Here is a 27,950-nt window from a genome sequence, read left to right on the forward strand (position 1 = left end):
AAACCAATATTATTACTGACAGGGATTAAATAGATGATGACGTCATAGTATCCCTTCAAATAGCTTGACTTTGATGGAGCAAGAGCCTACGACCATACCATGCTGAATATACCGGTTCTCGTCCGATCACCGAAGTCAAGCAGCATAGGGCTCGGTTAGTACTTGGATGGGAGACCGCCTGGGAATACCGGGTGTTGTAGGCATTTTTTGCTTCATGAAATGCCCCTTTATTCATTTTTACATTTTAAGTCGTTGGTATTTGTTTTCCTTATAGTATCACTTTTGTCTCTTTTTGTTGTCTTTTTCGTCTCCTTCGTCACCCTTTTTAATAGAGCAGGAATAAACTTTTCGCTTGATGTCCGACATTCAAGGCAATGAGGAAAGTCGTTTGTTTGCAAGCACAGGGTCTCCAAGAGACGAGGCGCGCAGTTCAAGGCCTACACCATCATGTGAATTGTTGCGTCACACACAGGTGCGCATCCAAGAAAAAAAACACGACAATATCTCAAAATTCTCGTAGGTAGGCATCCGATGGAAACTGAAACAAACCCAATGAAAGATCGGTGGAATGACTGAAGACATCAAGAAACCAATATTATTACTGACAGGGATTAAATAGATGATGACGTCATAGTATCCCTTCAAATAGCTTGACTTTGATGGAGCAAGAGCCTACGACCATACCATGCTGAATATACCGGTTCTCGTCCGATCACCGAAGTCAAGCAGCATAGGGCTCGGTTAGTACTTGGATGGGAGACCGCCTGGGAATACCGGGTGTTGTAGGCATTTTTTGCTTCATGAAATGCCCCTTTATTCATTTTTACATTTTAAGTCGTTGGTATTTGTTTTCCTTATAGTATCACTTTTGTCTCTTTTTGTTGTCTTTTTCGTCTCCTTCGTCACCCTTTTTAATAGAGCAGGAATAAACTTTTCGCTTGATGTCCGACATTCAAGGCAATGAGGAAAGTCGTTTGTTTGCAAGCACAGGGTCTCCAAGAGACGAGGCGCGCAGTTCAAGGCCTACACCATCATGTGAATTGTTGCGTCACACACAGGTGCGCATCCAAGAAAAAAAACACGACAATATCTCAAAATTCTCGTAGGTAGGCATCCGATGGAAACTGAAACAAACCCAATGAAAGATCGGTGGAATGACTGAAGACATCAAGAAACCAATATTATTACTGACAGGGATTAAATAGATGATGACGTCATAGTATCCCTTCAAATAGCTTGACTTTGATGGAGCAAGAGCCTACGACCATACCATGCTGAATATACCGGTTCTCGTCCGATCACCGAAGTCAAGCAGCATAGGGCTCGGTTAGTACTTGGATGGGAGACCGCCTGGGAATACCGGGTGTTGTAGGTATTTTTTGCTTCATGAAATGCCCCTTTATTCATTTTTACATTTTAAGTCGTTGGTATTTGTTTTCCTTATAGTATCACTTTTGTCTCTTTTTGTTGTCTTTTTCGTCTCCTTCGTCACCCTTTTTAATAGAGCAGGAATAAACTTTTCGCTTGATGTCCGACATTCAAGGCAATGAGGAAAGTCGTTTGTTTGCAAGCACAGGGTCTCCAAGAGACGAGGCGCGCAGTTCAAGGCCTACACCATCATGTGAATTGTTGCGTCACACACAGGTGCGCATCCAAGAAAAAAAACACGACAATATCTCAAAATTCTCGTAGGTAGGCATCCGATGGAAACTGAAACAAACCCAATGAAAGATCGGTGGAATGACTGAAGACATCAAGAAACCAATATTATTACTGACAGGGATTAAATAGATGATGACGTCATAGTATCCCTTCAAATAGCTTGACTTTGATGGAGCAAGAGCCTACGACCATACCATGCTGAATATACCGGTTCTCGTCCGATCACCGAAGTCAAGCAGCATAGGGCTCGGTTAGTACTTGGATGGGAGACCGCCTGGGAATACCGGGTGTTGTAGGCATTTTTTGCTTCATGAAATGCCCCTTTATTCATTTTTACATTTTAAGTCGTTGGTATTTGTTTTCCTTATAGTATCACTTTTGTCTCTTTTTGTTGTCTTTTTCGTCTCCTTCGTCACCCTTTTTAATAGAGCAGGAATAAACTTTTCGCTTGATGTCCGACATTCAAGGCAATGAGGAAAGTCGTTTGTTTGCAAGCACAGGGTCTCCAAGAGACGAGGCGCGCAGTTCAAGGCCTACACCATCATGTGAATTGTTGCGTCACACACAGGTGCGCATCCAAGAAAAAAAACACGACAATATCTCAAAATTCTCGTAGGTAGGCATCCGATGGAAACTGAAACAAACCCAATGAAAGATCGGTGGAATGACTGAAGACATCAAGAAACCAATATTATTACTGACAGGGATTAAATAGATGATGACGTCATAGTATCCCTTCAAATAGCTTGACTTTGATGGAGCAAGAGCCTACGACCATACCATGCTGAATATACCGGTTCTCGTCCGATCACCGAAGTCAAGCAGCATAGGGCTCGGTTAGTACTTGGATGGGAGACCGCCTGGGAATACCGGGTGTTGTAGGCATTTTTTGCTTCATGAAATGCCCCTTTATTCATTTTTACATTTTAAGTCGTTGGTATTTGTTTTCCTTATAGTATCACTTTTGTCTCTTTTTGTTGTCTTTTTCGTCTCCTTCGTCACCCTTTTTAATAGAGCAGGAATAAACTTTTCGCTTGATGTCCGACATTCAAGGCAATGAGGAAAGTCGTTTGTTTGCAAGCACAGGGTCTCCAAGAGACGAGGCGCGCAGTTCAAGGCCTACACCATCATGTGAATTGTTGCGTCACACACAGGTGCGCATCCAAGAAAAAAAACACGACAATATCTCAAAATTCTCGTAGGTAGGCATCCGATGGAAACTGAAACAAACCCAATGAAAGATCGGTGGAATGACTGAAGACATCAAGAAACCAATATTATTACTGACAGGGATTAAATAGATGATGACGTCATAGTATCCCTTCAAATAGCTTGACTTTGATGGAGCAAGAGCCTACGACCATACCATGCTGAATATACCGGTTCTCGTCCGATCACCGAAGTCAAGCAGCATAGGGCTCGGTTAGTACTTGGATGGGAGACCGCCTGGGAATACCGGGTGTTGTAGGCATTTTTTGCTTCATGAAATGCCCCTTTATTCATTTTTACATTTTAAGTCGTTGGTATTTGTTTTCCTTATAGTATCACTTTTGTCTCTTTTTGTTGTCTTTTTCGTCTCCTTCGTCACCCTTTTTAATAGAGCAGGAATAAACTTTTCGCTTGATGTCCGACATTCAAGGCAATGAGGAAAGTCGTTTGTTTGCAAGCACAGGGTCTCCAAGAGACGAGGCGCGCAGTTCAAGGCCTACACCATCATGTGAATTGTTGCGTCACACACAGGTGCGCATCCAAGAAAAAAAACACGACAATATCTCAAAATTCTCGTAGGTAGGCATCCGATGGAAACTGAAACAAACCCAATGAAAGATCGGTGGAATGACTGAAGACATCAAGAAACCAATATTATTACTGACAGGGATTAAATAGATGATGACGTCATAGTATCCCTTCAAATAGCTTGACTTTGATGGAGCAAGAGCCTACGACCATACCATGCTGAATATACCGGTTCTCGTCCGATCACCGAAGTCAAGCAGCATAGGGCTCGGTTAGTACTTGGATGGGAGACCGCCTGGGAATACCGGGTGTTGTAGGCATTTTTTGCTTCATGAAATGCCCCTTTATTCATTTTTACATTTTAAGTCGTTGGTATTTGTTTTCCTTATAGTATCACTTTTGTCTCTTTTTGTTGTCTTTTTCGTCTCCTTCGTCACCCTTTTTAATAGAGCAGGAATAAACTTTTCGCTTGATGTCCGACATTCAAGGCAATGAGGAAAGTCGTTTGTTTGCAAGCACAGGGTCTCCAAGAGACGAGGCGCGCAGTTCAAGGCCTACACCATCATGTGAATTGTTGCGTCACACACAGGTGCGCATCCAAGAAAAAAAACACGACAATATCTCAAAATTCTCGTAGGTAGGCATCCGATGGAAACTGAAACAAACCCAATGAAAGATCGGTGGAATGACTGAAGACATCAAGAAACCAATATTATTACTGACAGGGATTAAATAGATGATGACGTCATAGTATCCCTTCAAATAGCTTGACTTTGATGGAGCAAGAGCCTACGACCATACCATGCTGAATATACCGGTTCTCGTCCGATCACCGAAGTCAAGCAGCATAGGGCTCGGTTAGTACTTGGATGGGAGACCGCCTGGGAATACCGGGTGTTGTAGGCATTTTTTGCTTCATGAAATGCCCCTTTATTCATTTTTACATTTTAAGTCGTTGGTATTTGTTTTCCTTATAGTATCACTTTTGTCTCTTTTTGTTGTCTTTTTCGTCTCCTTCGTCACCCTTTTTAATAGAGCAGGAATAAACTTTTCGCTTGATGTCCGACATTCAAGGCAATGAGGAAAGTCGTTTGTTTGCAAGCACAGGGTCTCCAAGAGACGAGGCGCGCAGTTCAAGGCCTACACCATCATGTGAATTGTTGCGTCACACACAGGTGCGCATCCAAGAAAAAAAACACGACAATATCTCAAAATTCTCGTAGGTAGGCATCCGATGGAAACTGAAACAAACCCAATGAAAGATCGGTGGAATGACTGAAGACATCAAGAAACCAATATTATTACTGACAGGGATTAAATAGATGATGACGTCATAGTATCCCTTCAAATAGCTTGACTTTGATGGAGCAAGAGCCTACGACCATACCATGCTGAATATACCGGTTCTCGTCCGATCACCGAAGTCAAGCAGCATAGGGCTCGGTTAGTACTTGGATGGGAGACCGCCTGGGAATACCGGGTGTTGTAGGCATTTTTTGCTTCATGAAATGCCCCTTTATTCATTTTTACATTTTAAGTCGTTGGTATTTGTTTTCCTTATAGTATCACTTTTGTCTCTTTTTGTTGTCTTTTTCGTCTCCTTCGTCACCCTTTTTAATAGAGCAGGAATAAACTTTTCGCTTGATGTCCGACATTCAAGGCAATGAGGAAAGTCGTTTGTTTGCAAGCACAGGGTCTCCAAGAGACGAGGCGCGCAGTTCAAGGCCTACACCATCATGTGAATTGTTGCGTCACACACAGGTGCGCATCCAAGAAAAAAAACACGACAATATCTCAAAATTCTCGTAGGTAGGCATCCGATGGAAACTGAAACAAACCCAATGAAAGATCGGTGGAATGACTGAAGACATCAAGAAACCAATATTATTACTGACAGGGATTAAATAGATGATGACGTCATAGTATCCCTTCAAATAGCTTGACTTTGATGGAGCAAGAGCCTACGACCATACCATGCTGAATATACCGGTTCTCGTCCGATCACCGAAGTCAAGCAGCATAGGGCTCGGTTAGTACTTGGATGGGAGACCGCCTGGGAATACCGGGTGTTGTAGGCATTTTTTGCTTCATGAAATGCCCCTTTATTCATTTTTACATTTTAAGTCGTTGGTATTTGTTTTCCTTATAGTATCACTTTTGTCTCTTTTTGTTGTCTTTTTCGTCTCCTTCGTCACCCTTTTTAATAGAGCAGGAATAAACTTTTCGCTTGATGTCCGACATTCAAGGCAATGAGGAAAGTCGTTTGTTTGCAAGCACAGGGTCTCCAAGAGACGAGGCGCGCAGTTCAAGGCCTACACCATCATGTGAATTGTTGCGTCACACACAGGTGCGCATCCAAGAAAAAAAACACGACAATATCTCAAAATTCTCGTAGGTAGGCATCCGATGGAAACTGAAACAAACCCAATGAAAGATCGGTGGAATGACTGAAGACATCAAGAAACCAATATTATTACTGACAGGGATTAAATAGATGATGACGTCATAGTATCCCTTCAAATAGCTTGACTTTGATGGAGCAAGAGCCTACGACCATACCATGCTGAATATACCGGTTCTCGTCCGATCACCGAAGTCAAGCAGCATAGGGCTCGGTTAGTACTTGGATGGGAGACCGCCTGGGAATACCGGGTGTTGTAGGCATTTTTTGCTTCATGAAATGCCCCTTTATTCATTTTTACATTTTAAGTCGTTGGTATTTGTTTTCCTTATAGTATCACTTTTGTCTCTTTTTGTTGTCTTTTTCGTCTCCTTCGTCACCCTTTTTAATAGAGCAGGAATAAACTTTTCGCTTGATGTCCGACATTCAAGGCAATGAGGAAAGTCGTTTGTTTGCAAGCACAGGGTCTCCAAGAGACGAGGCGCGCAGTTCAAGGCCTACACCATCATGTGAATTGTTGCGTCACACACAGGTGCGCATCCAAGAAAAAAAACACGACAATATCTCAAAATTCTCGTAGGTAGGCATCCGATGGAAACTGAAACAAACCCAATGAAAGATCGGTGGAATGACTGAAGACATCAAGAAACCAATATTATTACTGACAGGGATTAAATAGATGATGACGTCATAGTATCCCTTCAAATAGCTTGACTTTGATGGAGCAAGAGCCTACGACCATACCATGCTGAATATACCGGTTCTCGTCCGATCACCGAAGTCAAGCAGCATAGGGCTCGGTTAGTACTTGGATGGGAGACCGCCTGGGAATACCGGGTGTTGTAGGCATTTTTTGCTTCATGAAATGCCCCTTTATTCATTTTTACATTTTAAGTCGTTGGTATTTGTTTTCCTTATAGTATCACTTTTGTCTCTTTTTGTTGTCTTTTTCGTCTCCTTCGTCACCCTTTTTAATAGAGCAGGAATAAACTTTTCGCTTGATGTCCGACATTCAAGGCAATGAGGAAAGTCGTTTGTTTGCAAGCACAGGGTCTCCAAGAGACGAGGCGCGCAGTTCAAGGCCTACACCATCATGTGAATTGTTGCGTCACACACAGGTGCGCATCCAAGAAAAAAAAACACGACAATATCTCAAAATTCTCGTAGGTAGGCATCCGATGGAAACTGAAACAAACCCAATGAAAGATCGGTGGAATGACTGAAGACATCAAGAAACCAATATTATTACTGACAGGGATTAAATAGATGATGACGTCATAGTATCCCTTCAAATAGCTTGACTTTGATGGAGCAAGAGCCTACGACCATACCATGCTGAATATACCGGTTCTCGTCCGATCACCGAAGTCAAGCAGCATAGGGCTCGGTTAGTACTTGGATGGGAGACCGCCTGGGAATACCGGGTGTTGTAGGCATTTTTTGCTTCATGAAATGCCCCTTTATTCATTTTTACATTTTAAGTCGTTGGTATTTGTTTTCCTTATAGTATCACTTTTGTCTCTTTTTGTTGTCTTTTTCGTCTCCTTCGTCACCCTTTTTAATAGAGCAGGAATAAACTTTTCGCTTGATGTCCGACATTCAAGGCAATGAGGAAAGTCGTTTGTTTGCAAGCACAGGGTCTCCAAGAGACGAGGCGCGCAGTTTAAGGCCTACACCATCATGTGAATTGTTGCGTCACACACAGGTGCGCATCCAAGAAAAAAAACACGACAATATCTCAAAATTCTCGTAGGTAGGCATCCGATGGAAACTGAAACAAACCCAATGAAAGATCGGTGGAATGACTGAAGACATCAAGAAACCAATATTATTACTGACAGGGATTAAATAGATGATGACGTCATAGTATCCCTTCAAATAGCTTGACTTTGATGGAGCAAGAGCCTACGACCATACCATGCTGAATATACCGGTTCTCGTCCGATCACCGAAGTCAAGCAGCATAGGGCTCGGTTAGTACTTGGATGGGAGACCGCCTGGGAATACCGGGTGTTGTAGGCATTTTTTGCTTCATGAAATGCCCCTTTATTCATTTTTACATTTTAAGTCGTTGGTATTTGTTTTCCTTATAGTATCACTTTTGTCTCTTTTTGTTGTCTTTTTCGTCTCCTTCGTCACCCTTTTTAATAGAGCAGGAATAAACTTTTCGCTTGATGTCCGACATTCAAGGCAATGAGGAAAGTCGTTTGTTTGCAAGCACAGGGTCTCCAAGAGACGAGGCGCGCAGTTCAAGGCCTACACCATCATGTGAATTGTTGCGTCACACACAGGTGCGCATCCAAGAAAAAAAACACGACAATATCTCAAAATTCTCGTAGGTAGGCATCCGATGGAAACTGAAACAAACCCAATGAAAGATCGGTGGAATGACTGAAGACATCAAGAAACCAATATTATTACTGACAGGGATTAAATAGATGATGACGTCATAGTATCCCTTCAAATAGCTTGACTTTGATGGAGCAAGAGCCTACGACCATACCATGCTGAATATACCGGTTCTCGTCCGATCACCGAAGTCAAGCAGCATAGGGCTCGGTTAGTACTTGGATGGGAGACCGCCTGGGAATACCGGGTGTTGTAGGCATTTTTTGCTTCATGAAATGCCCCTTTATTCATTTTTACATTTTAAGTCGTTGGTATTTGTTTTCCTTATAGTATCACTTTTGTCTCTTTTTGTTGTCTTTTTCGTCTCCTTCGTCACCCTTTTTAATAGAGCAGGAATAAACTTTTCGCTTGATGTCCGACATTCAAGGCAATGAGGAAAGTCGTTTGTTTGCAAGCACAGGGTCTCCAAGAGACGAGGCGCGCAGTTCAAGGCCTACACCATCATGTGAATTGTTGCGTCACACACAGGTGCGCATCCAAGAAAAAAAACACGACAATATCTCAAAATTCTCGTAGGTAGGCATCCGATGGAAACTGAAACAAACCCAATGAAAGATCGGTGGAATGACTGAAGACATCAAGAAACCAATATTATTACTGACAGGGATTAAATAGATGATGACGTCATAGTATCCCTTCAAATAGCTTGACTTTGATGGAGCAAGAGCCTACGACCATACCATGCTGAATATACCGGTTCTCGTCCGATCACCGAAGTCAAGCAGCATAGGGCTCGGTTAGTACTTGGATGGGAGACCGCCTGGGAATACCGGGTGTTGTAGGCATTTTTTGCTTCATGAAATGCCCCTTTATTCATTTTTACATTTTAAGTCGTTGGTATTTGTTTTCCTTATAGTATCACTTTTGTCTCTTTTTGTTGTCTTTTTCGTCTCCTTCGTCACCCTTTTTAATAGAGCAGGAATAAACTTTTCGCTTGATGTCCGACATTCAAGGCAATGAGGAAAGTCGTTTGTTTGCAAGCACAGGGTCTCCAAGAGACGAGGCGCGCAGTTCAAGGCCTACACCATCATGTGAATTGTTGCGTCACACACAGGTGCGCATCCAAGAAAAAAAACACGACAATATCTCAAAATTCTCGTAGGTAGGCATCCGATGGAAACTGAAACAAACCCAATGAAAGATCGGTGGAATGACTGAAGACATCAAGAAACCAATATTATTACTGACAGGGATTAAATAGATGATGACGTCATAGTATCCCTTCAAATAGCTTGACTTTGATGGAGCAAGAGCCTACGACCATACCATGCTGAATATACCGGTTCTCGTCCGATCACCGAAGTCAAGCAGCATAGGGCTCGGTTAGTACTTGGATGGGAGACCGCCTGGGAATACCGGGTGTTGTAGGCATTTTTTGCTTCATGAAATGCCCCTTTATTCATTTTTACATTTTAAGTCGTTGGTATTTGTTTTCCTTATAGTATCACTTTTGTCTCTTTTTGTTGTCTTTTTCGTCTCCTTCGTCACCCTTTTTAATAGAGCAGGAATAAACTTTTCGCTTGATGTCCGACATTCAAGGCAATGAGGAAAGTCGTTTGTTTGCAAGCACAGGGTCTCCAAGAGACGAGGCGCGCAGTTCAAGGCCTACACCATCATGTGAATTGTTGCGTCACACACAGGTGCGCATCCAAGAAAAAAAACACGACAATATCTCAAAATTCTCGTAGGTAGGCATCCGATGGAAACTGAAACAAACCCAATGAAAGATCGGTGGAATGACTGAAGACATCAAGAAACCAATATTATTACTGACAGGGATTAAATAGATGATGACGTCATAGTATCCCTTCAAATAGCTTGACTTTGATGGAGCAAGAGCCTACGACCATACCATGCTGAATATACCGGTTCTCGTCCGATCACCGAAGTCAAGCAGCATAGGGCTCGGTTAGTACTTGGATGGGAGACCGCCTGGGAATACCGGGTGTTGTAGGCATTTTTTGCTTCATGAAATGCCCCTTTATTCATTTTTACATTTTAAGTCGTTGGTATTTGTTTTCCTTATAGTATCACTTTTGTCTCTTTTTGTTGTCTTTTTCGTCTCCTTCGTCACCCTTTTTAATAGAGCAGGAATAAACTTTTCGCTTGATGTCCGACATTCAAGGCAATGAGGAAAGTCGTTTGTTTGCAAGCACAGGGTCTCCAAGAGACGAGGCGCGCAGTTCAAGGCCTACACCATCATGTGAATTGTTGCGTCACACACAGGTGCGCATCCAAGAAAAAAAACACGACAATATCTCAAAATTCTCGTAGGTAGGCATCCGATGGAAACTGAAACAAACCCAATGAAAGATCGGTGGAATGACTGAAGACATCAAGAAACCAATATTATTACTGACAGGGATTAAATAGATGATGACGTCATAGTATCCCTTCAAATAGCTTGACTTTGATGGAGCAAGAGCCTACGACCATACCATGCTGAATATACCGGTTCTCGTCCGATCACCGAAGTCAAGCAGCATAGGGCTCGGTTAGTACTTGGATGGGAGACCGCCTGGGAATACCGGGTGTTGTAGGCATTTTTTGCTTCATGAAATGCCCCTTTATTCATTTTTACATTTTAAGTCGTTGGTATTTGTTTTCCTTATAGTATCACTTTTGTCTCTTTTTGTTGTCTTTTTCGTCTCCTTCGTCACCCTTTTTAATAGAGCAGGAATAAACTTTTCGCTTGATGTCCGACATTCAAGGCAATGAGGAAAGTCGTTTGTTTGCAAGCACAGGGTCTCCAAGAGACGAGGCGCGCAGTTCAAGGCCTACACCATCATGTGAATTGTTGCGTCACACACAGGTGCGCATCCAAGAAAAAAAACACGACAATATCTCAAAATTCTCGTAGGTAGGCATCCGATGGAAACTGAAACAAACCCAATGAAAGATCGGTGGAATGACTGAAGACATCAAGAAACCAATATTATTACTGACAGGGATTAAATAGATGATGACGTCATAGTATCCCTTCAAATAGCTTGACTTTGATGGAGCAAGAGCCTACGACCATACCATGCTGAATATACCGGTTCTCGTCCGATCACCGAAGTCAAGCAGCATAGGGCTCGGTTAGTACTTGGATGGGAGACCGCCTGGGAATACCGGGTGTTGTAGGCATTTTTTGCTTCATGAAATGCCCCTTTATTCATTTTTACATTTTAAGTCGTTGGTATTTGTTTTCCTTATAGTATCACTTTTGTCTCTTTTTGTTGTCTTTTTCGTCTCCTTCGTCACCCTTTTTAATAGAGCAGGAATAAACTTTTCGCTTGATGTCCGACATTCAAGGCAATGAGGAAAGTCGTTTGTTTGCAAGCACAGGGTCTCCAAGAGACGAGGCGCGCAGTTCAAGGCCTACACCATCATGTGAATTGTTGCGTCACACACAGGTGCGCATCCAAGAAAAAAAACACGACAATATCTCAAAATTCTCGTAGGTAGGCATCCGATGGAAACTGAAACAAACCCAATGAAAGATCGGTGGAATGACTGAAGACATCAAGAAACCAATATTATTACTGACAGGGATTAAATAGATGATGACGTCATAGTATCCCTTCAAATAGCTTGACTTTGATGGAGCAAGAGCCTACGACCATACCATGCTGAATATACCGGTTCTCGTCCGATCACCGAAGTCAAGCAGCATAGGGCTCGGTTAGTACTTGGATGGGAGACCGCCTGGGAATACCGGGTGTTGTAGGCATTTTTTGCTTCATGAAATGCCCCTTTATTCATTTTTACATTTTAAGTCGTTGGTATTTGTTTTCCTTATAGTATCACTTTTGTCTCTTTTTGTTGTCTTTTTCGTCTCCTTCGTCACCCTTTTTAATAGAGCAGGAATAAACTTTTCGCTTGATGTCCGACATTCAAGGCAATGAGGAAAGTCGTTTGTTTGCAAGCACAGGGTCTCCAAGAGACGAGGCGCGCAGTTCAAGGCCTACACCATCATGTGAATTGTTGCGTCACACACAGGTGCGCATCCAAGAAAAAAAACACGACAATATCTCAAAATTCTCGTAGGTAGGCATCCGATGGAAACTGAAACAAACCCAATGAAAGATCGGTGGAATGACTGAAGACATCAAGAAACCAATATTATTACTGACAGGGATTAAATAGATGATGACGTCATAGTATCCCTTCAAATAGCTTGACTTTGATGGAGCAAGAGCCTACGACCATACCATGCTGAATATACCGGTTCTCGTCCGATCACCGAAGTCAAGCAGCATAGGGCTCGGTTAGTACTTGGATGGGAGACCGCCTGGGAATACCGGGTGTTGTAGGCATTTTTTGCTTCATGAAATGCCCCTTTATTCATTTTTACATTTTAAGTCGTTGGTATTTGTTTTCCTTATAGTATCACTTTTGTCTCTTTTTGTTGTCTTTTTCGTCTCCTTCGTCACCCTTTTTAATAGAGCAGGAATAAACTTTTCGCTTGATGTCCGACATTCAAGGCAATGAGGAAAGTCGTTTGTTTGCAAGCACAGGGTCTCCAAGAGACGAGGCGCGCAGTTCAAGGCCTACACCATCATGTGAATTGTTGCGTCACACACAGGTGCGCATCCAAGAAAAAAAACACGACAATATCTCAAAATTCTCGTAGGTAGGCATCCGATGGAAACTGAAACAAACCCAATGAAAGATCGGTGGAATGACTGAAGACATCAAGAAACCAATATTATTACTGACAGGGATTAAATAGATGATGACGTCATAGTATCCCTTCAAATAGCTTGACTTTGATGGAGCAAGAGCCTACGACCATACCATGCTGAATATACCGGTTCTCGTCCGATCACCGAAGTCAAGCAGCATAGGGCTCGGTTAGTACTTGGATGGGAGACCGCCTGGGAATACCGGGTGTTGTAGGCATTTTTTGCTTCATGAAATGCCCCTTTATTCATTTTTACATTTTAAGTCGTTGGTATTTGTTTTCCTTATAGTATCACTTTTGTCTCTTTTTGTTGTCTTTTTCGTCTCCTTCGTCACCCTTTTTAATAGAGCAGGAATAAACTTTTCGCTTGATGTCCGACATTCAAGGCAATGAGGAAAGTCGTTTGTTTGCAAGCACAGGGTCTCCAAGAGACGAGGCGCGCAGTTCAAGGCCTACACCATCATGTGAATTGTTGCGTCACACACAGGTGCGCATCCAAGAAAAAAAACACGACAATATCTCAAAATTCTCGTAGGTAGGCATCCGATGGAAACTGAAACAAACCCAATGAAAGATCGGTGGAATGACTGAAGACATCAAGAAACCAATATTATTACTGACAGGGATTAAATAGATGATGACGTCATAGTATCCCTTCAAATAGCTTGACTTTGATGGAGCAAGAGCCTACGACCATACCATGCTGAATATACCGGTTCTCGTCCGATCACCGAAGTCAAGCAGCATAGGGCTCGGTTAGTACTTGGATGGGAGACCGCCTGGGAATACCGGGTGTTGTAGGCATTTTTTGCTTCATGAAATGCCCCTTTATTCATTTTTACATTTTAAGTCGTTGGTATTTGTTTTCCTTATAGTATCACTTTTGTCTCTTTTTGTTGTCTTTTTCGTCTCCTTCGTCACCCTTTTTAATAGAGCAGGAATAAACTTTTCGCTTGATGTCCGACATTCAAGGCAATGAGGAAAGTCGTTTGTTTGCAAGCACAGGGTCTCCAAGAGACGAGGCGCGCAGTTCAAGGCCTACACCATCATGTGAATTGTTGCGTCACACACAGGTGCGCATCCAAGAAAAAAAACACGACAATATCTCAAAATTCTCGTAGGTAGGCATCCGATGGAAACTGAAACAAACCCAATGAAAGATCGGTGGAATGACTGAAGACATCAAGAAACCAATATTATTACTGACAGGGATTAAATAGATGATGACGTCATAGTATCCCTTCAAATAGCTTGACTTTGATGGAGCAAGAGCCTACGACCATACCATGCTGAATATACCGGTTCTCGTCCGATCACCGAAGTCAAGCAGCATAGGGCTCGGTTAGTACTTGGATGGGAGACCGCCTGGGAATACCGGGTGTTGTAGGCATTTTTTGCTTCATGAAATGCCCCTTTATTCATTTTTACATTTTAAGTCGTTGGTATTTGTTTTCCTTATAGTATCACTTTTGTCTCTTTTTGTTGTCTTTTTCGTCTCCTTCGTCACCCTTTTTAATAGAGCAGGAATAAACTTTTCGCTTGATGTCCGACATTCAAGGCAATGAGGAAAGTCGTTTGTTTGCAAGCACAGGGTCTCCAAGAGACGAGGCGCGCAGTTCAAGGCCTACACCATCATGTGAATTGTTGCGTCACACACAGGTGCGCATCCAAGAAAAAAAACACGACAATATCTCAAAATTCTCGTAGGTAGGCATCCGATGGAAACTGAAACAAACCCAATGAAAGATCGGTGGAATGACTGAAGACATCAAGAAACCAATATTATTACTGACAGGGATTAAATAGATGATGACGTCATAGTATCCCTTCAAATAGCTTGACTTTGATGGAGCAAGAGCCTACGACCATACCATGCTGAATATACCGGTTCTCGTCCGATCACCGAAGTCAAGCAGCATAGGGCTCGGTTAGTACTTGGATGGGAGACCGCCTGGGAATACCGGGTGTTGTAGGCATTTTTTGCTTCATGAAATGCCCCTTTATTCATTTTTACATTTTAAGTCGTTGGTATTTGTTTTCCTTATAGTATCACTTTTGTCTCTTTTTGTTGTCTTTTTCGTCTCCTTCGTCACCCTTTTTAATAGAGCAGGAATAAACTTTTCGCTTGATGTCCGACATTCAAGGCAATGAGGAAAGTCGTTTGTTTGCAAGCACAGGGTCTCCAAGAGACGAGGCGCGCAGTTCAAGGCCTACACCATCATGTGAATTGTTGCGTCACACACAGGTGCGCATCCAAGAAAAAAAACACGACAATATCTCAAAATTCTCGTAGGTAGGCATCCGATGGAAACTGAAACAAACCCAATGAAAGATCGGTGGAATGACTGAAGACATCAAGAAACCAATATTATTACTGACAGGGATTAAATAGATGATGACGTCATAGTATCCCTTCAAATAGCTTGACTTTGATGGAGCAAGAGCCTACGACCATACCATGCTGAATATACCGGTTCTCGTCCGATCACCGAAGTCAAGCAGCATAGGGCTCGGTTAGTACTTGGATGGGAGACCGCCTGGGAATACCGGGTGTTGTAGGCATTTTTTGCTTCATGAAATGCCCCTTTATTCATTTTTACATTTTAAGTCGTTGGTATTTGTTTTCCTTATAGTATCACTTTTGTCTCTTTTTGTTGTCTTTTTCGTCTCCTTCGTCACCCTTTTTAATAGAGCAGGAATAAACTTTTCGCTTGATGTCCGACATTCAAGGCAATGAGGAAAGTCGTTTGTTTGCAAGCACAGGGTCTCCAAGAGACGAGGCGCGCAGTTCAAGGCCTACACCATCATGTGAATTGTTGCGTCACACACAGGTGCGCATCCAAGAAAAAAAACACGACAATATCTCAAAATTCTCGTAGGTAGGCATCCGATGGAAACTGAAACAAACCCAATGAAAGATCGGTGGAATGACTGAAGACATCAAGAAACCAATATTATTACTGACAGGGATTAAATAGATGATGACGTCATAGTATCCCTTCAAATAGCTTGACTTTGATGGAGCAAGAGCCTACGACCATACCATGCTGAATATACCGGTTCTCGTCCGATCACCGAAGTCAAGCAGCATAGGGCTCGGTTAGTACTTGGATGGGAGACCGCCTGGGAATACCGGGTGTTGTAGGCATTTTTTGCTTCATGAAATGCCCCTTTATTCATTTTTACATTTTAAGTCGTTGGTATTTGTTTTCCTTATAGTATCACTTTTGTCTCTTTTTGTTGTCTTTTTCGTCTCCTTCGTCACCCTTTTTAATAGAGCAGGAATAAACTTTTCGCTTGATGTCCGACATTCAAGGCAATGAGGAAAGTCGTTTGTTTGCAAGCACAGGGTCTCCAAGAGACGAGGCGCGCAGTTCAAGGCCTACACCATCATGTGAATTGTTGCGTCACACACAGGTGCGCATCCAAGAAAAAAAACACGACAATATCTCAAAATTCTCGTAGGTAGGCATCCGATGGAAACTGAAACAAACCCAATGAAAGATCGGTGGAATGACTGAAGACATCAAGAAACCAATATTATTACTGACAGGGATTAAATAGATGATGACGTCATAGTATCCCTTCAAATAGCTTGACTTTGATGGAGCAAGAGCCTACGACCATACCATGCTGAATATACCGGTTCTCGTCCGATCACCGAAGTCAAGCAGCATAGGGCTCGGTTAGTACTTGGATGGGAGACCGCCTGGGAATACCGGGTGTTGTAGGCATTTTTTGCTTCATGAAATGCCCCTTTATTCATTTTTACATTTTAAGTCGTTGGTATTTGTTTTCCTTATAGTATCACTTTTGTCTCTTTTTGTTGTCTTTTTCGTCTCCTTCGTCACCCTTTTTAATAGAGCAGGAATAAACTTTTCGCTTGATGTCCGACATTCAAGGCAATGAGGAAAGTCGTTTGTTTGCAAGCACAGGGTCTCCAAGAGACGAGGCGCGCAGTTCAAGGCCTACACCATCATGTGAATTGTTGCGTCACACACAGGTGCGCATCCAAGAAAAAAAACACGACAATATCTCAAAATTCTCGTAGGTAGGCATCCGATGGAAACTGAAACAAACCCAATGAAAGATCGGTGGAATGACTGAAGACATCAAGAAACCAATATTATTACTGACAGGGATTAAATAGATGATGACGTCATAGTATCCCTTCAAATAGCTTGACTTTGATGGAGCAAGAGCCTACGACCATACCATGCTGAATATACCGGTTCTCGTCCGATCACCGAAGTCAAGCAGCATAGGGCTCGGTTAGTACTTGGATGGGAGACCGCCTGGGAATACCGGGTGTTGTAGGCATTTTTTGCTTCATGAAATGCCCCTTTATTCATTTTTACATTTTAAGTCGTTGGTATTTGTTTTCCTTATAGTATCACTTTTGTCTCTTTTTGTTGTCTTTTTCGTCTCCTTCGTCACCCTTTTTAATAGAGCAGGAATAAACTTTTCGCTTGATGTCCGACATTCAAGGCAATGAGGAAAGTCGTTTGTTTGCAAGCACAGGGTCTCCAAGAGACGAGGCGCGCAGTTCAAGGCCTACACCATCATGTGAATTGTTGCGTCACACACAGGTGCGCATCCAAGAAAAAAAACACGACAATATCTCAAAATTCTCGTAGGTAGGCATCCGATGGAAACTGAAACAAACCCAATGAAAGATCGGTGGAATGACTGAAGACATCAAGAAACCAATATTATTACTGACAGGGATTAAATAGATGATGACGTCATAGTATCCCTTCAAATAGCTTGACTTTGATGGAGCAAGAGCCTACGACCATACCATGCTGAATATACCGGTTCTCGTCCGATCACCGAAGTCAAGCAGCATAGGGCTCGGTTAGTACTTGGATGGGAGACCGCCTGGGAATACCGGGTGTTGTAGGCATTTTTTGCTTCATGAAATGCCCCTTTATTCATTTTTACATTTTAAGTCGTTGGTATTTGTTTTCCTTATAGTATCACTTTTGTCTCTTTTTGTTGTCTTTTTCGTCTCCTTCGTCACCCTTTTTAATAGAGCAGGAATAAACTTTTCGCTTGATGTCCGACATTCAAGGCAATGAGGAAAGTCGTTTGTTTGCAAGCACAGGGTCTCCAAGAGACGAGGCGCGCAGTTCAAGGCCTACACCATCATGTGAATTGTTGCGTCACACACAGGTGCGCATCCAAGAAAAAAAACACGACAATATCTCAAAATTCTCGTAGGTAGGCATCCGATGGAAACTGAAACAAACCCAATGAAAGATCGGTGGAATGACTGAAGACATCAAGAAACCAATATTATTACTGACAGGGATTAAATAGATGATGACGTCATAGTATCCCTTCAAATAGCTTGACTTTGATGGAGCAAGAGCCTACGACCATACCATGCTGAATATACCGGTTCTCGTCCGATCACCGAAGTCAAGCAGCATAGGGCTCGGTTAGTACTTGGATGGGAGACCGCCTGGGAATACCGGGTGTTGTAGGCATTTTTTGCTTCATGAAATGCCCCTTTATTCATTTTTACATTTTAAGTCGTTGGTATTTGTTTTCCTTATAGTATCACTTTTGTCTCTTTTTGTTGTCTTTTTCGTCTCCTTCGTCACCCTTTTTAATAGAGCAGGAATAAACTTTTCGCTTGATGTCCGACATTCAAGGCAATGAGGAAAGTCGTTTGTTTGCAAGCACAGGGTCTCCAAGAGACGAGGCGCGCAGTTCAAGGCCTACACCATCATGTGAATTGTTGCGTCACACACAGGTGCGCATCCAAGAAAAAAAACACGACAATATCTCAAAATTCTCGTAGGTAGGCATCCGATGGAAACTGAAACAAACCCAATGAAAGATCGGTGGAATGACTGAAGACATCAAGAAACCAATATTATTACTGACAGGGATTAAATAGATGATGACGTCATAGTATCCCTTCAAATAGCTTGACTTTGATGGAGCAAGAGCCTACGACCATACCATGCTGAATATACCGGTTCTCGTCCGATCACCGAAGTCAAGCAGCATAGGGCTCGGTTAGTACTTGGATGGGAGACCGCCTGGGAATACCGGGTGTTGTAGGCATTTTTTGCTTCATGAAATGCCCCTTTATTCATTTTTACATTTTAAGTCGTTGGTATTTGTTTTCCTTATAGTATCACTTTTGTCTCTTTTTGTTGTCTTTTTCGTCTCCTTCGTCACCCTTTTTAATAGAGCAGGAATAAACTTTTCGCTTGATGTCCGACATTCAAGGCAATGAGGAAAGTCGTTTGTTTGCAAGCACAGGGTCTCCAAGAGACGAGGCGCGCAGTTCAAGGCCTACACCATCATGTGAATTGTTGCGTCACACACAGGTGCGCATCCAAGAAAAAAAACACGACAATATCTCAAAATTCTCGTAGGTAGGCATCCGATGGAAACTGAAACAAACCCAATGAAAGATCGGTGGAATGACTGAAGACATCAAGAAACCAATATTATTACTGACAGGGATTAAATAGATGATGACGTCATAGTATCCCTTCAAATAGCTTGACTTTGATGGAGCAAGAGCCTACGACCATACCATGCTGAATATACCGGTTCTCGTCCGATCACCGAAGTCAAGCAGCATAGGGCTCGGTTAGTACTTGGATGGGAGACCGCCTGGGAATACCGGGTGTTGTAGGCATTTTTTGCTTCATGAAATGCCCCTTTATTCATTTTTACATTTTAAGTCGTTGGTATTTGTTTTCCTTATAGTATCACTTTTGTCTCTTTTTGTTGTCTTTTTCGTCTCCTTCGTCACCCTTTTTAATAGAGCAGGAATAAACTTTTCGCTTGATGTCCGACATTCAAGGCAATGAGGAAAGTCGTTTGTTTGCAAGCACAGGGTCTCCAAGAGACGAGGCGCGCAGTTCAAGGCCTACACCATCATGTGAATTGTTGCGTCACACACAGGTGCGCATCCAAGAAAAAAAACACGACAATATCTCAAAATTCTCGTAGGTAGGCATCCGATGGAAACTGAAACAAACCCAATGAAAGATCGGTGGAATGACTGAAGACATCAAGAAACCAATATTATTACTGACAGGGATTAAATAGATGATGACGTCATAGTATCCCTTCAAATAGCTTGACTTTGATGGAGCAAGAGCCTACGACCATACCATGCTGAATATACCGGTTCTCGTCCGATCACCGAAGTCAAGCAGCATAGGGCTCGGTTAGTACTTGGATGGGAGACCGCCTGGGAATACCGGGTGTTGTAGGCATTTTTTGCTTCATGAAATGCCCCTTTATTCATTTTTACATTTTAAGTCGTTGGTATTTGTTTTCCTTATAGTATCACTTTTGTCTCTTTTTGTTGTCTTTTTCGTCTCCTTCGTCACCCTTTTTAATAGAGCAGGAATAAACTTTTCGCTTGATGTCCGACATTCAAGGCAATGAGGAAAGTCGTTTGTTTGCAAGCACAGGGTCTCCAAGAGACGAGGCGCGCAGTTCAAGGCCTACACCATCATGTGAATTGTTGCGTCACACACAGGTGCGCATCCAAGAAAAAAAACACGACAATATCTCAAAATTCTCGTAGGTAGGCATCCGATGGAAACTGAAACAAACCCAATGAAAGATCGGTGGAATGACTGAAGACATCAAGAAACCAATATTATTACTGACAGGGATTAAATAGATGATGACGTCATAGTATCCCTTCAAATAGCTTGACTTTGATGGAGCAAGAGCCTACGACCATACCATGCTGAATATACCGGTTCTCGTCCGATCACCGAAGTCAAGCAGCATAGGGCTCGGTTAGTACTTGGATGGGAGACCGCCTGGGAATACCGGGTGTTGTAGGCATTTTTTGCTTCATGAAATGCCCCTTTATTCATTTTTACATTTTAAGTCGTTGGTATTTGTTTTCCTTATAGTATCACTTTTGTCTCTTTTTGTTGTCTTTTTCGTCTCCTTCGTCACCCTTTTTAATAGAGCAGGAATAAACTTTTCGCTTGATGTCCGACATTCAAGGCAATGAGGAAAGTCGTTTGTTTGCAAGCACAGGGTCTCCAAGAGACGAGGCGCGCAGTTCAAGGCCTACACCATCATGTGAATTGTTGCGTCACACACAGGTGCGCATCCAAGAAAAAAAACACGACAATATCTCAAAATTCTCGTAGGTAGGCATCCGATGGAAACTGAAACAAACCCAATGAAAGATCGGTGGAATGACTGAAGACATCAAGAAACCAATATTATTACTGACAGGGATTAAATAGATGATGACGTCATAGTATCCCTTCAAATAGCTTGACTTTGATGGAGCAAGAGCCTACGACCATACCATGCTGAATATACCGGTTCTCGTCCGATCACCGAAGTCAAGCAGCATAGGGCTCGGTTAGTACTTGGATGGGAGACCGCCTGGGAATACCGGGTGTTGTAGGCATTTTTTGCTTCATGAAATGCCCCTTTATTCATTTTTACATTTTAAGTCGTTGGTATTTGTTTTCCTTATAGTATCACTTTTGTCTCTTTTTGTTGTCTTTTTCGTCTCCTTCGTCACCCTTTTTAATAGAGCAGGAATAAACTTTTCGCTTGATGTCCGACATTCAAGGCAATGAGGAAAGTCGTTTGTTTGCAAGCACAGGGTCTCCAAGAGACGAGGCGCGCAGTTCAAGGCCTACACCATCATGTGAATTGTTGCGTCACACACAGGTGCGCATCCAAGAAAAAAAACACGACAATATCTCAAAATTCTCGTAGGTAGGCATCCGATGGAAACTGAAACAAACCCAATGAAAGATCGGTGGAATGACTGAAGACATCAAGAAACCAATATTATTACTGACAGGGATTAAATAGATGATGACGTCATAGTATCCCTTCAAATAGCTTGACTTTGATGGAGCAAGAGCCTACGACCATACCATGCTGAATATACCGGTTCTCGTCCGATCACCGAAGTCAAGCAGCATAGGGCTCGGTTAGTACTTGGATGGGAGACCGCCTGGGAATACCGGGTGTTGTAGGCATTTTTTGCTTCATGAAATGCCCCTTTATTCATTTTTACATTTTAAGTCGTTGGTATTTGTTTTCCTTATAGTATCACTTTTGTCTCTTTTTGTTGTCTTTTTCGTCTCCTTCGTCACCCTTTTTAATAGAGCAGGAATAAACTTTTCGCTTGATGTCCGACATTCAAGGCAATGAGGAAAGTCGTTTGTTTGCAAGCACAGGGTCTCCAAGAGACGAGGCGCGCAGTTCAAGGCCTACACCATCATGTGAATTGTTGCGTCACACACAGGTGCGCATCCAAGAAAAAAAACACGACAATATCTCAAAATTCTCGTAGGTAGGCATCCGATGGAAACTGAAACAAACCCAATGAAAGATCGGTGGAATGACTGAAGACATCAAGAAACCAATATTATTACTGACAGGGATTAAATAGATGATGACGTCATAGTATCCCTTCAAATAGCTTGACTTTGATGGAGCAAGAGCCTACGACCATACCATGCTGAATATACCGGTTCTCGTCCGATCACCGAAGTCAAGCAGCATAGGGCTCGGTTAGTACTTGGATGGGAGACCGCCTGGGAATACCGGGTGTTGTAGGCATTTTTTGCTTCATGAAATGCCCCTTTATTCATTTTTACATTTTAAGTCGTTGGTATTTGTTTTCCTTATAGTATCACTTTTGTCTCTTTTTGTTGTCTTTTTCGTCTCCTTCGTCACCCTTTTTAATAGAGCAGGAATAAACTTTTCGCTTGATGTCCGACATTCAAGGCAATGAGGAAAGTCGTTTGTTTGCAAGCACAGGGTCTCCAAGAGACGAGGCGCGCAGTTCAAGGCCTACACCATCATGTGAATTGTTGCGTCACACACAGGTGCGCATCCAAGAAAAAAAACACGACAATATCTCAAAATTCTCGTAGGTAGGCATCCGATGGAAACTGAAACAAACCCAATGAAAGATCGGTGGAATGACTGAAGACATCAAGAAACCAATATTATTACTGACAGGGATTAAATAGATGATGACGTCATAGTATCCCTTCAAATAGCTTGACTTTGATGGAGCAAGAGCCTACGACCATACCATGCTGAATATACCGGTTCTCGTCCGATCACCGAAGTCAAGCAGCATAGGGCTCGGTTAGTACTTGGATGGGAGACCGCCTGGGAATACCGGGTGTTGTAGGCATTTTTTGCTTCATGAAATGCCCCTTTATTCATTTTTACATTTTAAGTCGTTGGTATTTGTTTTCCTTATAGTATCACTTTTGTCTCTTTTTGTTGTCTTTTTCGTCTCCTTCGTCACCCTTTTTAATAGAGCAGGAATAAACTTTTCGCTTGATGTCCGACATTCAAGGCAATGAGGAAAGTCGTTTGTTTGCAAGCACAGGGTCTCCAAGAGACGAGGCGCGCAGTTCAAGGCCTACACCATCATGTGAATTGTTGCGTCACACACAGGTGCGCATCCAAGAAAAAAAACACGACAATATCTCAAAATTCTCGTAGGTAGGCATCCGATGGAAACTGAAACAAACCCAATGAAAGATCGGTGGAATGACTGAAGACATCAAGAAACCAATATTATTACTGACAGGGATTAAATAGATGATGACGTCATAGTATCCCTTCAAATAGCTTGACTTTGATGGAGCAAGAGCCTACGACCATACCATGCTGAATATACCGGTTCTCGTCCGATCACCGAAGTCAAGCAGCATAGGGCTCGGTTAGTACTTGGATGGGAGACCGCCTGGGAATACCGGGTGTTGTAGGCATTTTTTGCTTCATGAAATGCCCCTTTATTCATTTTTACATTTTAAGTCGTTGGTATTTGTTTTCCTTATAGTATCACTTTTGTCTCTTTTTGTTGTCTTTTTCGTCTCCTTCGTCACCCTTTTTAATAGAGCAGGAATAAACTTTTCGCTTGATGTCCGACATTCAAGGCAATGAGGAAAGTCATTTGTTTGCAAGCACAGGGTCTCCAAGAGACGAGGCGCGCAGTTCAAGGCCTACACCATCATGTGAATTGTTGCGTCACACACAGGTGCGCATCCAAGAAAAAAAACACGACAATATCTCAAAATTCTCGTAGGTAGGCATCCGATGGAAACTGAAACAAACCCAATGAAAGATCGGTGGAATGACTGAAGACATCAAGAAACCAATATTATTACTGACAGGGATTAAATAGATGATGACGTCATAGTATCCCTTCAAATAGCTTGACTTTGATGGAGCAAGAGCCTACGACCATACCATGCTGAATATACCGGTTCTCGTCCGATCACCGAAGTCAAGCAGCATAGGGCTCGGTTAGTACTTGGATGGGAGACCGCCTGGGAATACCGGGTGTTGTAGGCATTTTTTGCTTCATGAAATGCCCCTTTATTCATTTTTACATTTTAAGTCGTTGGTATTTGTTTTCCTTATAGTATCACTTTTGTCTCTTTTTGTTGTCTTTTTCGTCTCCTTCGTCACCCTTTTTAATAGAGCAGGAATAAACTTTTCGCTTGATGTCCGACATTCAAGGCAATGAGGAAAGTCGTTTGTTTGCAAGCACAGGGTCTCCAAGAGACGAGGCGCGCAGTTCAAGGCCTACACCATCATGTGAATTGTTGCGTCACACACAGGTGCGCATCCAAGAAAAAAAACACGACAATATCTCAAAATTCTCGTAGGTAGGCATCCGATGGAAACTGAAACAAACCCAATGAAAGATCGGTGGAATGACTGAAGACATCAAGAAACCAATATTATTACTGACAGGGATTAAATAGATGATGACGTCATAGTATCCCTTCAAATAGCTTGACTTTGATGGAGCAAGAGCCTACGACCATACCATGCTGAATATACCGGTTCTCGTCCGATCACCGAAGTCAAGCAGCATAGGGCTCGGTTAGTACTTGGATGGGAGACCGCCTGGGAATACCGGGTGTTGTAGGCATTTTTTGCTTCATGAAATGCCCCTTTATTCATTTTTACATTTTAAGTCGTTGGTATTTGTTTTCCTTATAGTATCACTTTTGTCTCTTTTTGTTGTCTTTTTCGTCTCCTTCGTCACCCTTTTTAATAGAGCAGGAATAAACTTTTCGCTTGATGTCCGACATTCAAGGCAATGAGGAAAGTCGTTTGTTTGCAAGCACAGGGTCTCCAAGAGACGAGGCGCGCAGTTCAAGGCCTACACCATCATGTGAATTGTTGCGTCACACACAGGTGCGCATCCAAGAAAAAAAACACGACAATATCTCAAAATTCTCGTAGGTAGGCATCCGATGGAAACTGAAACAAACCCAATGAAAGATCGGTGGAATGACTGAAGACATCAAGAAACCAATATTATTACTGACAGGGATTAAATAGATGATGACGTCATAGTATCCCTTCAAATAGCTTGACTTTGATGGAGCAAGAGCCTACGACCATACCATGCTGAATATACCGGTTCTCGTCCGATCACCGAAGTCAAGCAGCATAGGGCTCGGTTAGTACTTGGATGGGAGACCGCCTGGGAATACCGGGTGTTGTAGGCATTTTTTGCTTCATGAAATGCCCCTTTATTCATTTTTACATTTTAAGTCGTTGGTATTTGTTTTCCTTATAGTATCACTTTTGTCTCTTTTTGTTGTCTTTTTCGTCTCCTTCGTCACCCTTTTTAATAGAGCAGGAATAAACTTTTCGCTTGATGTCCGACATTCAAGGCAATGAGGAAAGTCGTTTGTTTGCAAGCACAGGGTCTCCAAGAGACGAGGCGCGCAGTTCAAGGCCTACACCATCATGTGAATTGTTGCGTCACACACAGGTGCGCATCCAAGAAAAAAAACACGACAATATCTCAAAATTCTCGTAGGTAGGCATCCGATGGAAACTGAAACAAACCCAATGAAAGATCGGTGGAATGACTGAAGACATCAAGAAACCAATATTATTACTGACAGGGATTAAATAGATGATGACGTCATAGTATCCCTTCAAATAGCTTGACTTTGATGGAGCAAGAGCCTACGACCATACCATGCTGAATATACCGGTTCTCGTCCGATCACCGAAGTCAAGCAGCATAGGGCTCGGTTAGTACTTGGATGGGAGACCGCCTGGGAATACCGGGTGTTGTAGGCATTTTTTGCTTCATGAAATGCCCCTTTATTCATTTTTACATTTTAAGTCGTTGGTATTTGTTTTCCTTATAGTATCACTTTTGTCTCTTTTTGTTGTCTTTTTCGTCTCCTTCGTCACCCTTTTTAATAGAGCAGGAATAAACTTTTCGCTTGATGTCCGACATTCAAGGCAATGAGGAAAGTCGTTTGTTTGCAAGCACAGGGTCTCCAAGAGACGAGGCGCGCAGTTCAAGGCCTACACCATCATGTGAATTGTTGCGTCACACACAGGTGCGCATCCAAGAAAAAAAACACGACAATATCTCAAAATTCTCGTAGGTAGGCATCCGATGGAAACTGAAACAAACCCAATGAAAGATCGGTGGAATGACTGAAGACATCAAGAAACCAATATTATTACTGACAGGGATTAAATAGATGATGACGTCATAGTATCCCTTCAAATAGCTTGACTTTGATGGAGCAAGAGCCTACGACCATACCATGCTGAATATACCGGTTCTCGTCCGATCACCGAAGTCAAGCAGCATAGGGCTCGGTTAGTACTTGGATGGGAGACCGCCTGGGAATACCGGGTGTTGTAGGCATTTTTTGCTTCATGAAATGCCCCTTTATTCATTTTTACATTTTAAGTCGTTGGTATTTGTTTTCCTTATAGTATCACTTTTGTCTCTTTTTGTTGTCTTTTTCGTCTCCTTCGTCACCCTTTTTAATAGAGCAGGAATAAACTTTTCGCTTGATGTCCGACATTCAAGGCAATGAGGAAAGTCGTTTGTTTGCAAGCACAGGGTCTCCAAGAGACGAGGCGCGCAGTTCAAGGCCTACACCATCATGTGAATTGTTGCGTCACACACAGGTGCGCATCCAAGAAAAAAAACACGACAATATCTCAAAATTCTCGTAGGTAGGCATCCGATGGAAACTGAAACAAACCCAATGAAAGATCGGTGGAATGACTGAAGACATCAAGAAACCAATATTATTACTGACAGGGATTAAATAGATGATGACGTCATAGTATCCCTTCAAATAGCTTGACTTTGATGGAGCAAGAGCCTACGACCATACCATGCTGAATATACCGGTTCTCGTCCGATCACCGAAGTCAAGCAGCATAGGGCTCGGTTAGTACTTGGATGGGAGACCGCCTGGGAATACCGGGTGTTGTAGGCATTTTTTGCTTCATGAAATGCCCCTTTATTCATTTTTACATTTTAAGTCGTTGGTATTTGTTTTCCTTATAGTATCACTTTTGTCTCTTTTTGTTGTCTTTTTCGTCTCCTTCGTCACCCTTTTTAATAGAGCAGGAATAAACTTTTCGCTTGATGTCCGACATTCAAGGCAATGAGGAAAGTCGTTTGTTTGCAAGCACAGGGTCTCCAAGAGACGAGGCGCGCAGTTCAAGGCCTACACCATCATGTGAATTGTTGCGTCACACACAGGTGCGCATCCAAGAAAAAAAACACGACAATATCTCAAAATTCTCGTAGGTAGGCATCCGATGGAAACTGAAACAAACCCAATGAAAGATCGGTGGAATGACTGAAGACATCAAGAAACCAATATTATTACTGACAGGGATTAAATAGATGATGACGTCATAGTATCCCTTCAAATAGCTTGACTTTGATGGAGCAAGAGCCTACGACCATACCATGCTGAATATACCGGTTCTCGTCCGATCACCGAAGTCAAGCAGCATAGGGCTCGGTTAGTACTTGGATGGGAGACCGCCTGGGAATACCGGGTGTTGTAGGCATTTTTTGCTTCATGAAATGCCCCTTTATTCATTTTTACATTTTAAGTCGTTGGTATTTGTTTTCCTTATAGTATCACTTTTGTCTCTTTTTGTTGTCTTTTTCGTCTCCTTCGTCACCCTTTTTAATAGAGCAGGAATAAACTTTTCGCTTGATGTCCGACATTCAAGGCAATGAGGAAAGTCGTTTGTTTGCAAGCACAGGGT

The 27,950-nt window shown here is 42.5% G+C and overlaps 48 non-coding genes across 48 annotated transcripts; all 48 read left to right on the top strand.

The window, feature by feature from the left end:
* The first annotated feature begins 84 nt into the window (after window positions 1–84).
* On the top strand, window positions 85–203 carry LOC135159193 (5S ribosomal RNA). The gene has a single exon (XR_010297944.1). It is a non-coding gene; the product is annotated as a 5S ribosomal RNA (ribosomal RNA).
* Window positions 204–670: 467 nt separating this feature from the next.
* Window positions 671–789, top strand: LOC135159194 (5S ribosomal RNA). Its single transcript, XR_010297945.1, has one exon. It is a non-coding gene; the product is annotated as a 5S ribosomal RNA (ribosomal RNA).
* Window positions 790–1,256: 467 nt separating this feature from the next.
* On the top strand, window positions 1,257–1,375 carry LOC135159161 (5S ribosomal RNA). Its single transcript, XR_010297912.1, has one exon. It is a non-coding gene; the product is annotated as a 5S ribosomal RNA (ribosomal RNA).
* A 467-nt stretch (window positions 1,376–1,842) lies between these two features.
* On the top strand, window positions 1,843–1,961 carry LOC135159195 (5S ribosomal RNA). Its single transcript, XR_010297946.1, has one exon. It is a non-coding gene; the product is annotated as a 5S ribosomal RNA (ribosomal RNA).
* Window positions 1,962–2,428: 467 nt separating this feature from the next.
* LOC135159196 (5S ribosomal RNA) lies at window positions 2,429–2,547 on the top strand. The gene has a single exon (XR_010297947.1). It is a non-coding gene; the product is annotated as a 5S ribosomal RNA (ribosomal RNA).
* Window positions 2,548–3,014: 467 nt separating this feature from the next.
* On the top strand, window positions 3,015–3,133 carry LOC135159197 (5S ribosomal RNA). Its single transcript, XR_010297948.1, has one exon. It is a non-coding gene; the product is annotated as a 5S ribosomal RNA (ribosomal RNA).
* A 467-nt stretch (window positions 3,134–3,600) lies between these two features.
* Window positions 3,601–3,719, top strand: LOC135159198 (5S ribosomal RNA). Its single transcript, XR_010297949.1, has one exon. It is a non-coding gene; the product is annotated as a 5S ribosomal RNA (ribosomal RNA).
* A 467-nt stretch (window positions 3,720–4,186) lies between these two features.
* LOC135159199 (5S ribosomal RNA) lies at window positions 4,187–4,305 on the top strand. The gene has a single exon (XR_010297950.1). It is a non-coding gene; the product is annotated as a 5S ribosomal RNA (ribosomal RNA).
* A 467-nt stretch (window positions 4,306–4,772) lies between these two features.
* On the top strand, window positions 4,773–4,891 carry LOC135159200 (5S ribosomal RNA). Its single transcript, XR_010297951.1, has one exon. It is a non-coding gene; the product is annotated as a 5S ribosomal RNA (ribosomal RNA).
* A 467-nt stretch (window positions 4,892–5,358) lies between these two features.
* Window positions 5,359–5,477, top strand: LOC135159201 (5S ribosomal RNA). The gene has a single exon (XR_010297952.1). It is a non-coding gene; the product is annotated as a 5S ribosomal RNA (ribosomal RNA).
* Window positions 5,478–5,944: 467 nt separating this feature from the next.
* Window positions 5,945–6,063, top strand: LOC135159203 (5S ribosomal RNA). The gene has a single exon (XR_010297954.1). It is a non-coding gene; the product is annotated as a 5S ribosomal RNA (ribosomal RNA).
* A 467-nt stretch (window positions 6,064–6,530) lies between these two features.
* On the top strand, window positions 6,531–6,649 carry LOC135159204 (5S ribosomal RNA). The gene has a single exon (XR_010297955.1). It is a non-coding gene; the product is annotated as a 5S ribosomal RNA (ribosomal RNA).
* Window positions 6,650–7,117: 468 nt separating this feature from the next.
* LOC135159205 (5S ribosomal RNA) lies at window positions 7,118–7,236 on the top strand. The gene has a single exon (XR_010297956.1). It is a non-coding gene; the product is annotated as a 5S ribosomal RNA (ribosomal RNA).
* Window positions 7,237–7,703: 467 nt separating this feature from the next.
* Window positions 7,704–7,822, top strand: LOC135159206 (5S ribosomal RNA). The gene has a single exon (XR_010297957.1). It is a non-coding gene; the product is annotated as a 5S ribosomal RNA (ribosomal RNA).
* A 467-nt stretch (window positions 7,823–8,289) lies between these two features.
* On the top strand, window positions 8,290–8,408 carry LOC135159207 (5S ribosomal RNA). The gene has a single exon (XR_010297958.1). It is a non-coding gene; the product is annotated as a 5S ribosomal RNA (ribosomal RNA).
* Window positions 8,409–8,875: 467 nt separating this feature from the next.
* On the top strand, window positions 8,876–8,994 carry LOC135159124 (5S ribosomal RNA). Its single transcript, XR_010297873.1, has one exon. It is a non-coding gene; the product is annotated as a 5S ribosomal RNA (ribosomal RNA).
* A 467-nt stretch (window positions 8,995–9,461) lies between these two features.
* Window positions 9,462–9,580, top strand: LOC135159125 (5S ribosomal RNA). Its single transcript, XR_010297874.1, has one exon. It is a non-coding gene; the product is annotated as a 5S ribosomal RNA (ribosomal RNA).
* Window positions 9,581–10,047: 467 nt separating this feature from the next.
* LOC135159126 (5S ribosomal RNA) lies at window positions 10,048–10,166 on the top strand. Its single transcript, XR_010297875.1, has one exon. It is a non-coding gene; the product is annotated as a 5S ribosomal RNA (ribosomal RNA).
* A 467-nt stretch (window positions 10,167–10,633) lies between these two features.
* On the top strand, window positions 10,634–10,752 carry LOC135159127 (5S ribosomal RNA). Its single transcript, XR_010297876.1, has one exon. It is a non-coding gene; the product is annotated as a 5S ribosomal RNA (ribosomal RNA).
* A 467-nt stretch (window positions 10,753–11,219) lies between these two features.
* On the top strand, window positions 11,220–11,338 carry LOC135159128 (5S ribosomal RNA). Its single transcript, XR_010297877.1, has one exon. It is a non-coding gene; the product is annotated as a 5S ribosomal RNA (ribosomal RNA).
* Window positions 11,339–11,805: 467 nt separating this feature from the next.
* On the top strand, window positions 11,806–11,924 carry LOC135159130 (5S ribosomal RNA). The gene has a single exon (XR_010297879.1). It is a non-coding gene; the product is annotated as a 5S ribosomal RNA (ribosomal RNA).
* Window positions 11,925–12,391: 467 nt separating this feature from the next.
* On the top strand, window positions 12,392–12,510 carry LOC135159131 (5S ribosomal RNA). Its single transcript, XR_010297880.1, has one exon. It is a non-coding gene; the product is annotated as a 5S ribosomal RNA (ribosomal RNA).
* A 467-nt stretch (window positions 12,511–12,977) lies between these two features.
* On the top strand, window positions 12,978–13,096 carry LOC135159132 (5S ribosomal RNA). Its single transcript, XR_010297881.1, has one exon. It is a non-coding gene; the product is annotated as a 5S ribosomal RNA (ribosomal RNA).
* A 467-nt stretch (window positions 13,097–13,563) lies between these two features.
* LOC135159133 (5S ribosomal RNA) lies at window positions 13,564–13,682 on the top strand. Its single transcript, XR_010297883.1, has one exon. It is a non-coding gene; the product is annotated as a 5S ribosomal RNA (ribosomal RNA).
* A 467-nt stretch (window positions 13,683–14,149) lies between these two features.
* LOC135159134 (5S ribosomal RNA) lies at window positions 14,150–14,268 on the top strand. The gene has a single exon (XR_010297884.1). It is a non-coding gene; the product is annotated as a 5S ribosomal RNA (ribosomal RNA).
* A 467-nt stretch (window positions 14,269–14,735) lies between these two features.
* Window positions 14,736–14,854, top strand: LOC135159135 (5S ribosomal RNA). The gene has a single exon (XR_010297885.1). It is a non-coding gene; the product is annotated as a 5S ribosomal RNA (ribosomal RNA).
* Window positions 14,855–15,321: 467 nt separating this feature from the next.
* On the top strand, window positions 15,322–15,440 carry LOC135159136 (5S ribosomal RNA). Its single transcript, XR_010297886.1, has one exon. It is a non-coding gene; the product is annotated as a 5S ribosomal RNA (ribosomal RNA).
* Window positions 15,441–15,907: 467 nt separating this feature from the next.
* Window positions 15,908–16,026, top strand: LOC135159137 (5S ribosomal RNA). The gene has a single exon (XR_010297887.1). It is a non-coding gene; the product is annotated as a 5S ribosomal RNA (ribosomal RNA).
* Window positions 16,027–16,493: 467 nt separating this feature from the next.
* Window positions 16,494–16,612, top strand: LOC135159138 (5S ribosomal RNA). Its single transcript, XR_010297888.1, has one exon. It is a non-coding gene; the product is annotated as a 5S ribosomal RNA (ribosomal RNA).
* A 467-nt stretch (window positions 16,613–17,079) lies between these two features.
* On the top strand, window positions 17,080–17,198 carry LOC135159139 (5S ribosomal RNA). The gene has a single exon (XR_010297889.1). It is a non-coding gene; the product is annotated as a 5S ribosomal RNA (ribosomal RNA).
* Window positions 17,199–17,665: 467 nt separating this feature from the next.
* On the top strand, window positions 17,666–17,784 carry LOC135159141 (5S ribosomal RNA). The gene has a single exon (XR_010297891.1). It is a non-coding gene; the product is annotated as a 5S ribosomal RNA (ribosomal RNA).
* Window positions 17,785–18,251: 467 nt separating this feature from the next.
* Window positions 18,252–18,370, top strand: LOC135159142 (5S ribosomal RNA). The gene has a single exon (XR_010297892.1). It is a non-coding gene; the product is annotated as a 5S ribosomal RNA (ribosomal RNA).
* Window positions 18,371–18,837: 467 nt separating this feature from the next.
* On the top strand, window positions 18,838–18,956 carry LOC135159143 (5S ribosomal RNA). The gene has a single exon (XR_010297893.1). It is a non-coding gene; the product is annotated as a 5S ribosomal RNA (ribosomal RNA).
* Window positions 18,957–19,423: 467 nt separating this feature from the next.
* Window positions 19,424–19,542, top strand: LOC135159144 (5S ribosomal RNA). Its single transcript, XR_010297894.1, has one exon. It is a non-coding gene; the product is annotated as a 5S ribosomal RNA (ribosomal RNA).
* Window positions 19,543–20,009: 467 nt separating this feature from the next.
* On the top strand, window positions 20,010–20,128 carry LOC135159145 (5S ribosomal RNA). The gene has a single exon (XR_010297895.1). It is a non-coding gene; the product is annotated as a 5S ribosomal RNA (ribosomal RNA).
* Window positions 20,129–20,595: 467 nt separating this feature from the next.
* Window positions 20,596–20,714, top strand: LOC135159146 (5S ribosomal RNA). The gene has a single exon (XR_010297896.1). It is a non-coding gene; the product is annotated as a 5S ribosomal RNA (ribosomal RNA).
* A 467-nt stretch (window positions 20,715–21,181) lies between these two features.
* On the top strand, window positions 21,182–21,300 carry LOC135159147 (5S ribosomal RNA). Its single transcript, XR_010297897.1, has one exon. It is a non-coding gene; the product is annotated as a 5S ribosomal RNA (ribosomal RNA).
* Window positions 21,301–21,767: 467 nt separating this feature from the next.
* LOC135159148 (5S ribosomal RNA) lies at window positions 21,768–21,886 on the top strand. Its single transcript, XR_010297899.1, has one exon. It is a non-coding gene; the product is annotated as a 5S ribosomal RNA (ribosomal RNA).
* Window positions 21,887–22,353: 467 nt separating this feature from the next.
* Window positions 22,354–22,472, top strand: LOC135159149 (5S ribosomal RNA). Its single transcript, XR_010297900.1, has one exon. It is a non-coding gene; the product is annotated as a 5S ribosomal RNA (ribosomal RNA).
* Window positions 22,473–22,939: 467 nt separating this feature from the next.
* On the top strand, window positions 22,940–23,058 carry LOC135159150 (5S ribosomal RNA). Its single transcript, XR_010297901.1, has one exon. It is a non-coding gene; the product is annotated as a 5S ribosomal RNA (ribosomal RNA).
* A 467-nt stretch (window positions 23,059–23,525) lies between these two features.
* On the top strand, window positions 23,526–23,644 carry LOC135159152 (5S ribosomal RNA). Its single transcript, XR_010297903.1, has one exon. It is a non-coding gene; the product is annotated as a 5S ribosomal RNA (ribosomal RNA).
* Window positions 23,645–24,111: 467 nt separating this feature from the next.
* LOC135159153 (5S ribosomal RNA) lies at window positions 24,112–24,230 on the top strand. Its single transcript, XR_010297904.1, has one exon. It is a non-coding gene; the product is annotated as a 5S ribosomal RNA (ribosomal RNA).
* Window positions 24,231–24,697: 467 nt separating this feature from the next.
* Window positions 24,698–24,816, top strand: LOC135159154 (5S ribosomal RNA). Its single transcript, XR_010297905.1, has one exon. It is a non-coding gene; the product is annotated as a 5S ribosomal RNA (ribosomal RNA).
* Window positions 24,817–25,283: 467 nt separating this feature from the next.
* On the top strand, window positions 25,284–25,402 carry LOC135159155 (5S ribosomal RNA). Its single transcript, XR_010297906.1, has one exon. It is a non-coding gene; the product is annotated as a 5S ribosomal RNA (ribosomal RNA).
* Window positions 25,403–25,869: 467 nt separating this feature from the next.
* On the top strand, window positions 25,870–25,988 carry LOC135159156 (5S ribosomal RNA). The gene has a single exon (XR_010297907.1). It is a non-coding gene; the product is annotated as a 5S ribosomal RNA (ribosomal RNA).
* A 467-nt stretch (window positions 25,989–26,455) lies between these two features.
* On the top strand, window positions 26,456–26,574 carry LOC135159157 (5S ribosomal RNA). The gene has a single exon (XR_010297908.1). It is a non-coding gene; the product is annotated as a 5S ribosomal RNA (ribosomal RNA).
* A 467-nt stretch (window positions 26,575–27,041) lies between these two features.
* On the top strand, window positions 27,042–27,160 carry LOC135159158 (5S ribosomal RNA). Its single transcript, XR_010297909.1, has one exon. It is a non-coding gene; the product is annotated as a 5S ribosomal RNA (ribosomal RNA).
* Window positions 27,161–27,627: 467 nt separating this feature from the next.
* LOC135159159 (5S ribosomal RNA) lies at window positions 27,628–27,746 on the top strand. Its single transcript, XR_010297910.1, has one exon. It is a non-coding gene; the product is annotated as a 5S ribosomal RNA (ribosomal RNA).
* The last annotated feature ends 204 nt before the right edge of the window (window positions 27,747–27,950 follow it).

This window comes from Lytechinus pictus, unplaced genomic scaffold, assembly GCF_037042905.1.
Source record: "Lytechinus pictus isolate F3 Inbred unplaced genomic scaffold, Lp3.0 scaffold_163, whole genome shotgun sequence".
Classification (NCBI taxonomy): domain Eukaryota; kingdom Metazoa; phylum Echinodermata; class Echinoidea; order Temnopleuroida; family Toxopneustidae; genus Lytechinus; species Lytechinus pictus.